The sequence below is a fragment of the Prionailurus viverrinus genome, chromosome E1, assembly GCF_022837055.1.
Source record: "Prionailurus viverrinus isolate Anna chromosome E1, UM_Priviv_1.0, whole genome shotgun sequence".
Classification (NCBI taxonomy): Eukaryota; Metazoa; Chordata; class Mammalia; order Carnivora; family Felidae; genus Prionailurus; species Prionailurus viverrinus.
Window position 1 is genome coordinate 46,579,576 of NC_062574.1, and position 14,396 is coordinate 46,593,971.

The 14,396-nt window shown below is 47.1% G+C and overlaps 1 pseudogene; it reads left to right on the forward strand.

Annotated features, from left to right (window-relative positions):
- Positions 1-3,239: 3,239 nt before the first annotated feature.
- Positions 3,240-7,997, forward strand: LOC125151271 (CMRF35-like molecule 5; annotated as a pseudogene).
- The last annotated feature ends 6,399 nt before the right edge of the window (positions 7,998-14,396 follow it).

The following is a 14,396-nucleotide window of genomic DNA, read 5'->3' on the forward strand; positions in this document are numbered from 1 at the left end:
AGTTGGCTTGAACTAATGGTCTGCTCTCCATAAGAAATCGTAAGCGAAACTTTATCTTTTTAAATTATCTGCCTGAAGCCCATGATTCTGGCAACCAAAATAATTTCCTATATTTATCACATCTTGGATACCTAAGAAAACCGAGTGAGTCCGAATATCCAAGGAGTTACATTTTGCTCTCACAGCTATGTAACCTTCTATATTTGCCTTGAATATCTCCTATTGCCACGTTAGTTGAAAGGATAATTAAATATTGTTTCTTAATCATTTGTTATCCTATTCAAACATTCAAACCTTTTCAAATTTCTTGACATTTGAACATTTCAGAGATTTTTGTGAGCAATTAAACTAATGAGGCTACTTGGTACATTTACTTACATGGGAAGCATTGCCAAATAAGTGATATGAAACCCTCTTAGATTATGTTTATATAGATATGTTATTAAAATACATGTTCTAAAAGTTATATGAAACTCCTACAAATCTGAGGTCCTGGTATATTATCTGGAAGTGTTGTGTGTCACAGATTCAGATTTCCGTGTAGGCTGCAGTGACAGGAGCTCCAAGCAGATCTAGAAGAATGCACATTTTTAAGTCTTTCCTTATTTACAGACAGTTGTATGTGTATTAGATGCCTCATTACACTAGCAAATGTGCTTCATTTTCAAGGAGATTCAGGGAAAAACTGCGAGCACAGGTTTCTAATACCTCAAGACCCTAAATCTGAATGAAGTAAAAATTTCCAGAATGAGTGCAAAAACTGGATTCAAGCAGAACCAAAATTAATAACATGACTCTGAAAGACTGAGAAAGATGATTACACTCTTTATGACTTTTTGAAATATTGCTACTTTTCGCAAAATGTTTTAATTGGGCAGATTTAGGGAAACTTTGTCTCTTCAGCTGACTGACTACAACATTTTGATAAAATATACCTTTGTGAACAAATTCGAGTATTTATCTTTTCTCCTTACCTGAACCGTCGAGAATCAGAAACTCTCAGGGAATATTTTCTTTTTTTATGGAAACTGTTTATTTGCTTCAGTTCAATAAGAATCTGTTCTACCTATGACAGGACACAATGGGAAACACTGCGTATATTACCATGCTGGGACTGGAAAGTCATATTTGGGAATGACGTGCTCAGATGTGACCTGACAGCCTTAAAGAACTCAGGGTGATTTCATGGAGCCAATAAAGCCCCTTGGAAATACCAGACTGAGAGCTTGCTTACAGAGTTCCCAGCAGCCTTACCAGGTGAGTAAAGAAGGTCACTTCCTCACAGGTGCAGGAACCTCGGGATGTTTGGGGGGCCTGGAGAAGAGAGGAATTCACCCAAATCTATACATATTACAGGCAAAGTCTGATGGCAAGTAATTGGCTTGGCTCCTGGCCTCAAGAGGCTGTTAAACTTCATCTGGAGACTTTTTATGAAAACTTCTAGCAAACCAGGTTGAAAGAGTCAACTGCAATTCTTGTACTTATGGAAATAGTCAGGCCAAGTTTTATGGGAAATGACTTATTTTGCAAACAAATTACTATTAATTTCATTATCTTTGGTCAAAGAAGTGATTATAGAGAGAAAATATGTTTCAATAACACATCTTTGTACATTTTAGATTTTATTACTATTCATTATATAACGGATTAGGTCCTGATTTCTTCTAGTGCCTTCCACCACCAGCTACAACGTTCCAAATCGACATTCTGAGGTTTCTCCCACCTCTCTGACTTGGAATCCTTTGAGAACTAAAACTGCCCTTCTCCTGAAGTTCTGCTAAATGTAAACCACTTACCTAAACCTAGAGAAATCCACAAGAACTCATAACCTACACAGTCTTTGTGCCTATCGCTCAGCAGGCCAAGCAGAGATCACCAGAGACATTTGAACTACAAACCCAGGGGACCTGTCTGACTGCACAGCCTGCTCTCACTCTATCTGAGATGCTTCAAGTCCAACATCTAGAAGTCTGCTCCACTGGCTGCTCTCACAACTCAGAAACTGGCTGAACGTTTGATCCAGTCATGAACCATTGGGTTCCTCTTGTTTCCATAGAAAAGCTTTTTGTTTCTTACCTGATTACTTGGACCACAGGCCTAACGTTGTGAATCCACCCGCATCACTGCCTTCTGGAATGAGTTTGCCTAAACTGACCTATCATCCGGATGAAGAGACCAGTTCAGTTGGAAGAAACACGTACCAGCTGGACTGTTAATGTGTGCAACTGCAGAGAAGCTTACATTTAAATTTGATCTGAGTAACCCATCTCTCTGGCAGGATATACATTTGTGCACCAAACATTTACTGGTTCCTTCCCTTTGAAATCTCAGACCCCTATCTCCTTCTGCTTAATTCGGGATGACATTTGTATCTCTTTTGCCTGACTGCCACGTCTGTGTGGACTCCTTGCACGTATGCTATTAGATTTGATTTTCTCTTGTTAAACTGTCTCATGTCAGTTTGAGTCTTAGTCCAGCCAGAAGGACCTTGAAAGGGACGGGGATTCTTGCTCCCCTTCCCTCCTGGGGCTGGCCCGCCACGCCCTCTCCTACTCTTCTGGCAAAGCCCTGGACTGCTCCACCTCCAAGCCCCCCACCCCTGCCAGGCCTTCTGAGGGTGGCAGGTGGCAGGTGGCAGGTGGCAGGGAGAAGACCCCATGGCCTTTGTCTACGGAAGACTAGAGTGGTGGAGGCAGGTGGAGAGGGATCCCTGGGCTCAGGGACCATGTGTTGGGACAGATTGACTTTAGGGGTAAAGATGACAAGAAATGGCATTTGGAGCACATCTGAGCTGCTAACAGAGTGGACAGTTCTACAAGGCTCCAACAGCCATTAAAGTGGAGAACTGGGCTGGAAGATGGGGGGGGGGGGGCGGGAAGTAGGTGCGCACAGACTGGAGGTGGTGCTAGAGTGGGGGGTGGGGGGAACAGGCAGGGACCCTCCCCGGAAAGCAGATCATCAGAGTCAGACTCTAGGGGATGCTGAGTTGAGGGGCCAGAGCAAGGAGTGGGGCCACCTCATCACGTCAGCCATAAGCTCCGAACAGTCGCCACTGCTTTGCACCAAATTAATGAATTTAGGAAGTAACTGAAGAAAAAATTGAGGGGAAGTAGATGAGAGAAACTATAAAAGAATAATTTAGAATAAAGAGAAGGTAGGTTGCCTCTATTCTCAGTTCAGTCCCTGGAGGGCAGCTGGCATTTGCTGAGCACCAGGGAGACAAGCCAAGCAGGCAGGACATGTGGCTGCTCCCGGTTCTGTTCCTTCTCATCGTCCAAGGTGAGTGAGGTGGGGGTTTCAGGATGGCACACCTGCAGGCCTGGGGCAGGACATGGACTGGTCTGTCCTGGGGGAAATGCCCTCTGTGCTGCCGGGAAAAGGTGCTGCTTGAGGGCAGGCAGGGGAGAGTGGTCAATAGGATGGAGTGAGCAGAGGCCCCTGTATTGGGCAGTTAGGAGACCCAAGGAGAGTTCACAGGATGGGTGACAGCAAAAGAAATCCTGCGGGGGATGAAGGGACAGGTGGGATGTGGCGATTAGACAGAGGGCAGAGGCTCCTGGTTGGTCTCAGTGCAGGGTCAGAAGCCCGAGCAGCACCCGGGTCAACCCTGGGCTCAAGGATGTTGGGTTTCTGTTTTCTAGGCCACTTCTCCACCTGCCAAGAGAGTATGGTGAGAGGCACAGCAGTTGGTACATTGACCGTGTCCTGTAAGTATAGCCCAGGATGGGAATTCTACAAGAAATGGTTGTGTCGTGGGAAGAACTGGAGTCCTGCAAAATCCTTGTTAAAACCACCGGGTCAGAGCAACTGGTGAAGAAGGGCCGAGTGTCCATCCAGGACAATCACAGCCGACACATGTTCACCATGACCTTGGAGCATCTCTGGTATGACGACGCAGATACCTACTGGTGTGGGATTGAGCGAACCGACGATGACCTGGGGTACAAATTTTCCCTGATTGTAGACCCAGGTAGGCACTACCCTCCTGTGTTCTGGGCCGCTGGGACCCACCCCCAGAGGAGTCAGGACTGTTTCTCTGTCTTCCCCTGATGGATGGAGAGGAGTCTGGAATCTTGCCTGAGACCACACGTGTGCATGTACTTGTGTGAGCGGGTATGTGCATGTGAGAGCATGGATGGGGGGCACTAAGATTCTGGAAAGGACTGGAAGAAAGAGTGAGCCCCCACAATGCCGCATGAGTCCATCTGGTCTCCCCAGAGGGTTAGAGAAGGACACACTCGGTCAGGACAGGCTTGTCCAGGGGAGGCAGCTCCTTTTTTCCCGGTCATGTTCACCCTCAGCACATCCCAGCCTGTGTGGGGTGATGTCAGGCCTGCATGGAGGAGTGGGGTGCCATAAGGACATGATGGTGATGGTCTCAGCTATAGGTCAAGACACCCTTTCCCTGCCTCCTCCTTCTTCTTCCTCCCCCCCACCCCTGGCAACATCAGCACAAAGGAGCAGGTGAGAAACTATGAACCCATTTTTAGGAGAAGGAAAGACAGACTCCACTGTGGCGCAGGCACCTTCCCTTCTGGCTGCCTCTCTCCTTGGAGGGGACCCTGGGCTCCCCTGAAGCTGCCCAGAAGTACTAAGTCCTCCTAAGAGAAGAAGCTGGAAAGAGAGTCAGGCTATAGCCCCCACCCAACAGCTCCATGTCTGGACCCCTGTGTCTTGTCTCCAACATACAGACACACAGACACTAGGTAGGTAATGCACCTGCTACTCAACACTCCATTTCTAGAGCAGACAAAAGTCTCTTCAAACTTAGAATATGCAAATGTGTGCAAATGTGTGCAGTGGGAAGGATGCTGGTCTTAGAATGTTCTAGAAATTAACTGAAAAGGACATCAAATGTGGTAGATGTGTGCAAGAGTAGAGGAGGAGTTGGTGCAAGAGAATTGGAGTCTGAACCCTTAACCCAGATGACCTTCCCTTGGCAGACCTGGAGAAGTAAGAAAGCAAGCCCCAGGTAGGCAGAAAGGGCCCCAAGGGGAAGCAGAAGCTGCAGGCACTTGGCAGCCCCAGAATACAGGGAACCTGGGACTTGCCAGCTCATGGGTCACATTGCTTCAGGGCAGGTGGCACAGAGCCTGCTTCAGGCAAGCCTGAACACAGAAACGAGCTGTCCTGGCTGATTTAAGGCCTCAGGGATTGGGAACATGGTTCTGACATACTGAGCTGTGTCTAATAGGACACCAAGATGAAACTGAATGTGAATTCCTACATAACCAGTAACCCTAAATCCCTCACAAGGTAGTAAACTGGTATTTATCCGCAAATAAGAAATCGTATGTTTTGAATAAGAAAGCAAAAAAATGCCAGAGAAAGCTAACATGGCTGAGCAGTGGCACTAAGACAGAAAGGTTCTGCACCCCTGGGGGTGGGGTGTGGAGACCATGGGAGCCACCTGTGACACTCACAACCATGCTCTGCTCTCTGTGTTTAGCCCCTGATCCAACAGACTCTCCCAAGCCTGTAGCAAGAACACCAGCCGGTCGAGCTTCCTCTCCTCCTTTTACCCAGGGCATCAACAGCAGCCAGCCTATTGTTCTGATCAACCCCCACAGCAGGTGAGCACAGCTGAACCCACAGACTTTCCCACTGCTGCCCTGGGACAGCTCTCCCCTGGGGCACTCTGACAGGGGCCCCCATTGGCCCTTCTGATGTTTCCTCTGCTGGGGAGAAACAGCAAGGTCTGCACTGGGCCCCCTCTTTGTACCTCTGAGTCCTTAAAGAGCTCCCCCTCCCCACAAGAAACCTAAGCTAAGTTGTTCAGCTGGGCTGTAGGAGAGAAGCTTCTGGTCTCCTTCTGACCTGCCTCCCAACCCCCAAGCAGCCAAAACAGGCGCAGGTGCTTTCAGCCTCAAGTTGCCAGAAGGGAAGGGCTCTGGATTAGCTCCCTGTGGCTGCTGGAGCAAATCACCACCACCCTGGTGGCTGAAGGCAAAACGATGTTATGATCTTAAAGTTCTAGAGATCAAGGTCTGGGATGAGTCTCACTGGGCTAAAACTTAAGGTGCTGGCAGGGCTGGCTCCTCCTGGAGGCTCTGAAGGAGAAGGGCTTCCTTGTCTTTTCCAGCTTCTGGAGGCCGCTGCACCCCTGGCTCGTGGTCTCTTCCATCAACCAGCAGGGGTGGTCAAGTCTTTCTCACCCTCATTACTCTGACACTGGCTTTCCTGTGTGCTTTCATTTATAAAGACACTGGCGATTCCATAGGGTCCACCCAGATATCCCAGGATCACCTCCCCATCTCAGGGTCAGCTGGTTGGCAATATTAAATCCATCTGCATCATTAATTCTCTTGCACCAAGGAATCTAACACATTCAGAGGTCTGGGGATTAAGACATCTTTGAGGGGGAGTCATTCTGCCCACTGTCAAGGGCAGGTACTTTTTCCATGGATCCAGCTCTCTCCTCCCAAGTGCTTGGGAAATGCTGGGAAAGAGTGGGAAGCTGGCATTCCTGCTATCTCACATTCCCAACATGGTAGAGAGGTTGGGCCATCAACCTAAAGCCCAATCCCCTCAACAGGCATCCAAAGAACAATTAACTCCTTCATCAAAGGGCACACACCCTGCCCTGCTTCACCCCATCCCAGGCCATGGTGATGGTGCATTTCCTGCCAGAAGTGCCCTCCACCACCTCCCCTCGAGCTCCAGTCTGTCTTTCTTCCCTTCTGAAGGTCCCTATTCCTTGGAGCCTGGCCCGCTGGATAGTGTGTTCACTCATGTGCAAATGAGGCCAGGCACTTGGCTTATGCATCACAACCAGCTTCTGTCCTACTCATGACTATTTGGAGACTAGTTGTTCTGTTGAGTGGGAGGGGAGGATGCAGAACTTTTAGGGGACTGAAGGGCAGCAGCCTCACAGGGAGTGGAACGTGGGAAAAGAGCACAGTGGGTTCAAAGATAATTTTGGGAAATGCAAGGCAGCATGTCCTCTCCCTCAAGAAAAGTCCTTTGTGAAATGGACATGACAAATCCTGCTCGAGGCAGGTAAAAAGAAAGAACAGAATGACCTCCGGGGGGGTCCTGGCACTGCTTGTGGGGGAGGGGATGAGGCAGAGGGTGAGGACATGAGGCTCTTGGATACTGATGGGGACTGCCAAGGGGACATATGTGAGCAAGAGCCCAACTGTCCAATAGACCACGTGCCCACTGTCCAGGGTGCATGAGACAGTGCACCTTCTATGTGCTACCAGGTGGGGGTCACAGCTGGAAGAGACTCCTCCCAGGAGAAGCTGAAAGGTAAGCATCCAGATTGAAAGGGGAGTGGAAATTTTCCTCTATTGTATTAGGTAATATTATATCCTAGCTTGAAAGATGGACAGAATTTGGGATCTGCACTTCAGATTTTGTCTCCATCTCTCTCTGCTCCTCCCCTGCTCAGGCTCGCTCTCTCTCTCTCTCTCTCTCTCAAATATAAAAATAAATGAAAGAAAGAAAGAAAGAAAGAAAGAAAGAAAGAAAGAAAAGAGAGGAAGGAAGGAAGGAAGGAAGGAAGGAAGGAAGGAAGGAAGATGGGCAGAATTTACATAAGGTGGGACAGACTTAGAACCAAAAGAGTCAGGCAAGGGGAAATCCTTGATCCTGGGTGACCTGCTGGTGACGTGGAGAGGATGTGGGGGGATGCAGCAACAAAAGGTGCCCCTGCTTGGAGACCTGCTGTTACTGTGCTGGGGGGAGTCATGGGGGCTCCAGCAGGAGAATAAGTCAGCCTGAGCAGGAAAACCACAGCCCCTGTGTCACCAACTCTCCCGCATCCTCTGACCTCTGATCAGGGAATGGGAAGTGACTGCAGTTCCAAGGGAGATGAGGGTCCCTGTTAGGTGAGGACTCCCCTCATCCTGATCTTAGTATTAAACTCTGGCTTCTTCACTGCTCTGCACAGGTCAAGGAACCTGGCCATCAATGGAGCAGCAGAGAATCTTCCTGGATGGATCCTCCTGGTACCTCCTCTCCTTGCAACCCTGGAGTGGCTCTGCCAAGGATAAATGACTATTACATCATTCAAGACTCTGGCCAATGATGGGTTTTCAAGTTCCATTCCAACCAGTAAGTAGAAAACCTCAACTAAACCAAAAAGTTCCAGAATGTGTCCACATGGACAAAGATCCCTGATGGGCCAGCTGTACAGAGGTCCACCGATTCCACCTTCTGCTGCATCAGTGCCTCCTGGGAAAGAATTGTCTGAGCACAAAAGATTGAAGGCAGGGTTGGACCATCACCTGACCCACATCCTACCTGTTTGCACCATAAATTTCCTATTAAAATCTATTTCCTATTAAATACATTTACATCCTATAAAATAAATTTCCTATTAAAATCTTTCCTGCACTCTTGGGAGATTTTTTTTGGAGGGGACACTGTTTCAATGTTTTATATGTAAGAGTATGAGCCATCCATTCTAGAGGCTGTGAAGTGACTCTAAGTCCAATTGTAGATTTAGATTGTTTCCAGCAACAGGGTGGTGGGAGAGTAGACGGGAGAGGCCTGGATAAGCCTTTTTATCCCCTCAAAGAGGTCCTGACAAGGGTTCCCTCTATGTAGATGCAAAATTTCACTGATGGTCAAGAGAGTTAAAGGAAAGTATAGGGATCTACGTCTGCAATTATTTTCTGTATTTAAAAAAATGTATCATGGTATATGTATACCTCAAATATTATAATCTTCTCATGCTAAGTGCACAGTCTAATCACCTTTGTTAAGCCTGGAATACCTGGGTTACTTTCATCTCAAACAAGATCTTAATACAGGTATACAGATATATCATTACAAATTTGACAAAGCTCATTGAAGGTACTCTTTTTTCCTCTGTGAAGTATAAGTGTTTTATGGGAGGGGCTTTGAAACAATGCAAATATCTACCTATCCCTGTATCTACGTCAGTAGCCTCCAAACACAGTGGACTTACCCAGTGGTCACAAGAAACAATTCATTTCTGCCCCTCCATTTGTACCTTGACCCCACTGGTCCTTAGGTGCAGGGGCTCCAGGGACCATTTGGACTTTTCCATCTAGATGGGACAGTTCTCCCTGTAACAGCTGTGATACTGTCCATGTTCCAGGCAGTTCAGACCAACAATCATCCATTCCTGGGTTTGGCCTGGCCTTTGGCCTTTCCACCATCCCTCCTTCCTACCCACCCCCTCCCTCAGGTGAGCAACTGCAAGCCCAGAATACTGGGTTCTTCATGTTCAATATCTTCTTACTCACTCATCAAAAAATAACAAGCAATTTTCTTTTTTAATTTTCAAGAGAATACATGTTTCCTCTCAATAAAGATTTGGGGGTTTGGGGGGTTCTCCTCCACTTACATTCTTCCTGGGCTCTGTCTATTCTTTTTATGCATCCATATTTTATTTCAAACCATTTTATTAGAACTATAAGCCCATGTTGCCCCCAAATTCATATGTTGAAGCCCTAATCAGGGAAAATACCAAGGACTCATTAGTTAAGAAGTCTTTCCAAGTGTCTAGAATAATGGTGGAGGAGATTTTGGGGGGTCCTTTCCTACATTTCAATAGATCAGAGAGTGCTAAGATGAAAAGCTTAGACTAGCATGGTGTCTGTGCCCTATTTGTTATGCTGGATCTTTGTATGGTGGTCTCATTTGGAATAGGAACCAACATAGAGTGGGCACACCAAAACAGAAGTAACCTTGTACATCCTGGGGGTTGAGGGTAGAAACTATGCCAGGCTTGTGATCAAAGGCTTTGTTTCCAGTTTTGGCACAGGTGTGATTGGCTCTGTGGCACTGGGCAAGTGTCTTCAGTCTGGCTTGAGTTTCCTCACGTGTAAAGTGAAGTGATTAATGTCCCCTATACGGCCTAGAGCCCAGTTTGTCTAGACTCAGGAGATGCTCAGAGGAGATGTGACTGTGCCTGCCTCAGACACAGTGGCTGTCAATGAAAGTTTCATGTTACTTATAGAGACAATGATCAATGGCAGGGAGCATTGGATACTCATGGAATTGCTCAGTAATACCTGCTTTATCATCAGAGTGGGAGGTGACTCCCAGGGAACTGACTAGGACCCTGTCCCTTGTGTGTGTAAGGAGAAGGATATCAGTCTGTGTTTTCTAGGCTCCCTGCTTCTGAGGGGTCAAAAGAAGGTATAGACACCATGGTGGGGGGACTCTGAGCATGTCATTTCCATCTTAGGAGAAATGAAAGATGAACACTAATTTCTGGTGCCACAAACAGTACCTCCTTGCCTATAAGAGACTTGTGGAAGCCACCACATTGGTGACAGAGTGGAGGAGAGGCCCTGTGTCCCTCATAGACCATCTGGAGACCCTCATTTTCATGGTCACCATGAGGGAACCTCCGTACAGATGATGCACAGCTCACTGGTGCAGGACTGAGATGGACTGGGCGATGGAAGGTCTAGGTGGGCTCAATCCTGATCCTGTGGTCCAGGTGGTGGTGTCTATCTCCTCAAGAGATACCCTCTCACTCAAGCTCTGGGGCTCTACCCAGAAGCCTTCAGGGAAAAACAGCAAGTCCAGCTATGCATCCAGGTGACTAGAGAGTCTGTGGGGGTGTATTTACTTGTCTACATGTGTCTCTTTGTTGAATTGGGTCTCAGATAACACAGAGAGCTGGGGCCAGAGGGGTCCTGGCAGGAACAAGAGGGAGGCAGCTGAGTCTTGGGATCTGTGACATGGAGGCCCCTTCCACAAACTCAGGATCCCCAAAGGGCTGCTATGGCTTGCCAGCACCACTGTTGTCTCTGGTGGGCATGAGGACAGCCTAAGAAGCCAAGTGGCCCCCTTGGCCACACAGCCCTGGCCCTTCTTTTTCCTGAGGCCTCTAACATAGTAGAAAATGCCTTCCCATGGGGCCCCGATTCCCTGGAAAACATATTTCATCTCAAGTTTGTGAGCCATCTGCAACCATCATGGACTTTCTTCTGTGTCCCATGGATGTTAGGACTCCAGCCAAAAAGGAGTTTCAAAATTCTAGACCCCATCACGATCGAAAGCAGAACTAAGCCTTGAATATGTGCCAACCATGAGGGAAGACCTGAACCCACAAGTGAACAGAAGACTCTGGGGTCGCAGCCCTGCTGTATTTTTGTCACTTGTGGGGTAGGGGCTCTGGCACCCGCTTCCTGCCTCGCCTTCAGGACGTGCATCTTGCCAGGTGGCACACGTGATTTCAATTTGTTCCATTACCAATGGGGTCCACTTGGTCACTTGCTGAAGGTTGTGGCCGGAGGACTTCTTCATTACAAAGTTGCCCTGTTACTTATAATTAGTAAGTATTGCATAGTTCTTTGAAACAATGTAAATCACCAGTTCCGCATCAAATTTCAATTTAGTCCTTTATATGCTTATACCAATATATGCTAAAATGGCTTTTATTTTGCTCCGAGGGTTTACACTCCATTACTACCATTATGTGTTTTGATGTTCAAATTGTCCCAGATTTGGCCAGTGGGAGCCCCTTCGAGCAGCTTCCTGTCCTTTTGATGTGTCTCTCTGGCCCTTGACCTCTTCCTCTTTTGCAACACAAGATGTCCAAGGCTCAACTTGTCAGTTCTGTGTCCCAGCCCTGGAATCAGCCACTTCTCAAAGAACTCTACTTCCTTTTAGTGGAGAATGATTTTCAAGAAGCCAAAGGCCCAGGAGCTGGATGCTCTCTAGTTATTAGGATGTCCCTTTTCCTAGGTCCTCTGCAGATACACCTACATATACAGGTAACTGATGGAAACATACTCCCTGTTGTATTCATATCTATGGGCTTTCAGGGACAGCCTGAAACTATCAGTTCCCTGCAATGCTCCCAATTCCCAGTCAGAACCACAGGGCTCATTCTAGTTTTCTGGTTTTCTCTATTTGTGACTCTCCTTTTGCACTGTGAGAAACTTGACTTCTGGAAGCTTTCCTATATTTACTTATGGGTCAATAATGCCACTTGTAACCAATCTCGCCTGGAAGAGACAGGCTTTGCCTCAACACCCATGCACAGCCCTACACCACCCTACCTCCAGCCCCACCCTATGAGGGCTTTGATATCCTACACACAAATTCCTTCCATGTGGATGCCTTTCTCACACTCTTAGGTTCTGTCACCCCAGAATGAGCTGACCCTCAGTGGGGAGGGCTTCCTCACCCTGCTGAGGCCCTGACACTCATGCCAAGCTGCCCCTCACTTGGACACCCTCTGCACTTTGCTTGAACCCTAAGCCTCCACATTACCATCTTATATCCTTTATAAGTTTCTCTATTTTTGTGACAGAGTGATCAGGGGAGAGGAAGAGAGAGAGGGAGAGAGAGAATCCCAAGTAGGATCTGTGCTGATAGTGGGACTTGAGCTCACGAACCATGAGATCATGACATGAGCCAAAATCGAGTCAGACGCTTAACCAGCCGAGCCAGCCAGGCACCCTACCATTTTATTTTTAATGACACACTTAAACTATCTATGGATTTTATGCCTTAAAAGATGAAGACGTTTGCATCTCACCCCTTACCACCCTCCTCTACCCAGTGCTGATACTGTCAGCATAGTATTCTTGGAATCTATGATATTTACCACTCTGTCCTGTAATAGTCCCCACCATTGCTTATGGTTTTTTGTATATTTTTAAATATATTCATTGCTAACCATAGCTTCTCTTTTTTCACTATTTAACTTATCTCTTTGTTGGCGATACTTCATCATGATGTAGATTTTCTGCTTTTAAAGGACTCAGGGTGCTATATTTCATGCATGAGATTGTTGTCAGAATATTCCCAGACTATTCTGCCATTTGCTCAGAACATATAGATTCTCCTCCCTGTCTTCTGGGATGCAGTGTTGTTATGAGGCTAGGCTATTTCTGTCACAGACAACACGATCCTTCTGGTATGACCTTCTGATTTGATCATCGTTTCTTTTTTTATTTTTTTTTTAAATTTTTTAATGTTTTTTTAAATTTATTTTTGAGACGGAGAGAGACAGAGCATGAACGGGGGAGGGGCAGAGAGAGAGGGAGACACAGAATGGAAGCAGGCTCCAGGCTCTGAGCCATCTGCCCAGAGCCCGACGCGGGGCTCGAACTCACGGACCGCGAGATCGTGACCTGAGCTGAAGTCGGACGCTCAACCGACTGAGCCACCCAGGCGCCCCTTGATCATCATTTCTGATACCAGCCCATATGATTCTGTTTTATCCACATGGTTTGGTAATTTCATACTGTTCTAGGTGTGGATCATCTGTGTCAGTTCCTTTCCTGGGTCACCAGGTGGGCTTTCAGTAACAGTCTGAAAGATCCTTTTGTTCCTGGATAGTTTTTAATTCGATTCAATTATGTTTCCTTTGCCTTCTCTTTTCTCCCCCAAGGGAATAGCCGACATACATTTGTGGCATCACCTCTCTGTCTTCTATACCAATGTCTGCCTCTCCACACGTTTTGTACTGGTTCACTTAAACTTCATTCCATGAAATTTCCACAGGGCACCACGTCTGTGCGTTTTTAGGCACTCTTATCATTGGGTTTTGTGGTTCTTTCCCTATTCTTTCTTCTGGGCAACGTTGGCTCTTTCTCTTCTGCTCCTTCTCTTTTCTGAGGTCAGCCTGCTTGTTTTCCATCACCCTATCTTGTGCCTCATTCTCTTTACAATTCTAGAATCCTCCTGTTGTCTATCATTTCTTGGAGAATGAGTAGAACTATTTATATGAGCTGCCTTGCTTATGTTTCCTTGGGCATTGCCTTTTGTGAAGTATGCTTTTTTTTCCCTTTGATTTGTTGAGTTCTTTTCTTTTCACCCATAAGCTTTTGAAGGTGCTATTCCCTCTACAAATAAAAGTTGATATTTGCCAAAGTCTAATGTAAGGAGGGAGGCGGCTGGGAGGGTCTGCGAGCTGGAGCAGGTGGCAGCCTGGAACCTCTCTCTGTCGATGAGGGCAGGTGTCCTGTTGGTTCTCAGCTCACCCACCACCACTAACCTGGTAGCTCTCTGCTTGGCAGCCTTTTGCTACTCCTTCTCCCCTCTCATCCACTCCCATCCGCTACAGCGTTCTCCACTGCCTGGGGGCCCAGGTCATGTGCATCAATATGCCAAGTCTGCCACTCAGAGTATAAAGATAAAGAATTGGGGGGCCTGGGTGGCGCAGTTGGTTAAGCGTCCGACTTCAGCCAGGTCACGATCTCGCGGTCCGTGAGTTCGAGCCCCGCGTCAGGCTCTGGGCTGATGGCTCGGAGCCTGGAGCCTGTTTCCGATTCTGTGTCTCCCTCTCTCTCTGCCTCTCCCCCGTTCATGCTCTGTCTCTCTCTGTCCCAAAAAATAAATAAAAAACGTTGAAAAAAAAATTAAAAAAAAAAAAAGAATTGACCACATCCAAGGTGGGGTGGGCATTTATTAACACATTCAGCGAGATAGAAATGTTATAACCTTTTTTGGTA